The following is a 2885-nucleotide window of genomic DNA, read 5'->3' on the forward strand; positions in this document are numbered from 1 at the left end:
TAAAACGTGTAATCCATGAGCTAAACAAGCTGCAAGGGTCTAATCGCAATTAACCCTAGACAACAGGGGCTAGCAAGGAACATTCCCAACACACATGGAATAGTGTTCACAGAAAGGTTAAAAGACAGGGTTAGATCTATTAAATGTGCATGCTTGGGCTTGGTTGATGGGATCTAAAAGGTTTAGGGGTCATTCTATAAATTTGCCAAGACACAAAGAGTCGGCCAGATATTACAGATTAGCTCGAGGGTCTACTTGCAAAAGCATAGGAGCTAACTTGAAAAGCTCTAGGAGCTTGCTCCCATGGCGGATGGTGGCTCGGCCAGCCAAAATAGGTGGTGCTTCGGCCGGCTATGGATAGGGGGAAGCGGCGCAGTAGATAGAGGAGGTCAAGGCGAGATTGCAGATGTGCTCACAGGCGGCGGAAGACGACGATAGCGGCCGGAATTTGACCGAAGGCGGACGGGGAATGGTGGCCGCTCGGGCTGTTGTGAGGCGGTGGTGCTCCGATGATCAACTCACATCAGGAACTAGCAAAACAGGCTCGGCTCGGCGAGGCGATGCTCGTGGTGGTGCTCTCTTGCTCCTCCGGCGTCAACTCCGGCCGAATCGAGCCGGTGAAGCTTCGGCGGCGGCGCCATGCTTCCACGGCTCCGACGAGCTCCGACAATGGGACGAGGATGGAGAACGATGGTGGAGCTGCGGCTCGATGTCATAGAGCTCCTGGCGGCTTCGGTCTCCTCCAGAAGATGACAGATGCGATGAATCGGCGGGCGAGCTCCAGCAGCTCTCGGCTCTGCTCCGACTCAACCGGCGGCGGGGCTGCTCATGTGAGGAAGGCCGGTGGGCGATAGGAGCAGCAGCAGGGTGCGCAGGGGAGGAGGCGTCGCCCTTTATAGGGCTTTGAGACGCGCACGGCGAGGGCGGTGGCACCGTGATGTGCTCGGCCTCGGACGCCAACAACTTGCGGAGGCTGTTGGGACCAAGTGGGCCGGAGGGGCTTGTGGATAGGTCGGAGCGGGTTGGGCCCAATAGGATAGAAAATTTTTCCTTTTTTATTTTAAAAAACATTTCCCGTGTGAAGATAAATCTAGAAAAATCAAGATAAATCAATTAAACCACAAAAAATACTCTAAAAATCCCAAAAATTCCAGGAAAATTCCTAGAGATAGTTTGGCACACGAGCAATCCAAATAAAGTACTTGGAGCTCATGAAAAAGATATTAGAGCCTTCTAATAAAAATATTTAGCTCTAGGAAAATAAGAATAAATACCAGAAAATTGTGGAAACTCTCAAAGGAACCTAATCGACATCTAAACGCATTTTAAAACCTCTACACTCATGAAATACCAAGATGCATCGGTATGAATGCAACACATAAAGAACAACTTTATTTAATTTAGAAAAATAATCAATTGTTTTTCCTATACGACATTTCCTATTAAGAAAATAAATGTTGGAAAAATTTTAAAATGATGAGAAAATCATTGTTTAATTCTTCTTTCTAATCACATCCTAAAATCCAAAAATTTCAGGGTGTGACAAAGAAGCAGAAGGAGCTTGAGGGACACCTCTCCGGAGAGCCGAATACCGTGTATTTGTCGGAGGCTAGCGTAGCGAACCTCTACTGGCGTGATCACCCTGCGAGGAAGATCACGCGTGACCATCTCACCTGCATCTACAGGTATATCTTTGGCTCCTTGCTAACTAAAAATTCACAATTTTGTCACCTAAAGTAAACTTATACATGCTTACTTTACATAGTGAATAGTATGGAAGCAAATGATTTCATAGTTTAATAAGCTGGTATGCATTTTGTAACTGGACCAGTGCCAACTGGTGCCCTAATGTGAAGGTATAACCTTGCTTCAGATGGTTGTGGTAGTGCTGCCATCTGTCTTGTATAATGATAGTGATTTTTATTTTGGATTGATTGTACTCAGTTTTCTCGACAGTGGCCTAACTATCCACTGAAAGGGACAATTCCCCTTTTGTTCAATTTAGCTAGGTCAACAAACTCATTATTTACAAAAGAATTAATTTTGGTTTGGCATGAATAAATTTCTTGATCTAGACACAGATATGAAAGCATCACTTCTTAAGCAATTGGGCAAGGCAAGCAACATAACATGTTAAAGGGCAGTCAATTATCCATTGCTATACTACAACGTATAGTTAATTCATAGTCCCAATCTTGTAGCGCATGATTTTTGTATTTATAATATGTACTTACCATTAGAATATATAATTTCATTTGTAATCTGAATTACCCTCCTCATTTCTTGATACTAAAGCATTTCTTTAAATTTGCATATGTGCTTTAGATGCCTGACTAAGAGAATGACACCACAAGCACATCCTATCTCGGCTGTTTATTTTCCAAGCAGGTGTGATATCTCCTGTTCCGGCAATATGGACTCCCTGATCTCTCACCACACCCTGCTGATAAGGTCTTCTGTGATTGGTGGGTGCAGATCAATGCTCATCCTGGAAACATCCATGGCTGAATGCGCCGCTCATTTTAGGTGCTTGGATGTTGTGGTGATACCGCAATGATCGTGTGTTTAATTGAGTTTTCCATAGTGACTAGCGTGCAGGCTGTCCTCACGAGAAAAAAAATCAATGGGCGAAATGTTTTCACCTAGGTAATTGTTGCATTGTATGAATAGGCTTAGATACCATGTTAGAGTATGAATGTGCGTGTACTTTGACTCAAGAAGATTTATCATATCCATGTATGAATTAGTGTTAAATCTGCAACATAAATATCTTCTCTTATCTCACTTTATGTGTATATATGACACGGAAGCACATGTATATCGTCATTGTAGAGAGAGAGATGAGAGAGAGAAGCTTATCTGCTTTTTGGAGATAAATATTCAAA

This window comes from Setaria viridis, chromosome 9 (assembly GCF_005286985.2).
Source record: "Setaria viridis chromosome 9, Setaria_viridis_v4.0, whole genome shotgun sequence".
NCBI classification, from domain to species: Eukaryota; Viridiplantae; Streptophyta; class Magnoliopsida; order Poales; family Poaceae; genus Setaria; species Setaria viridis.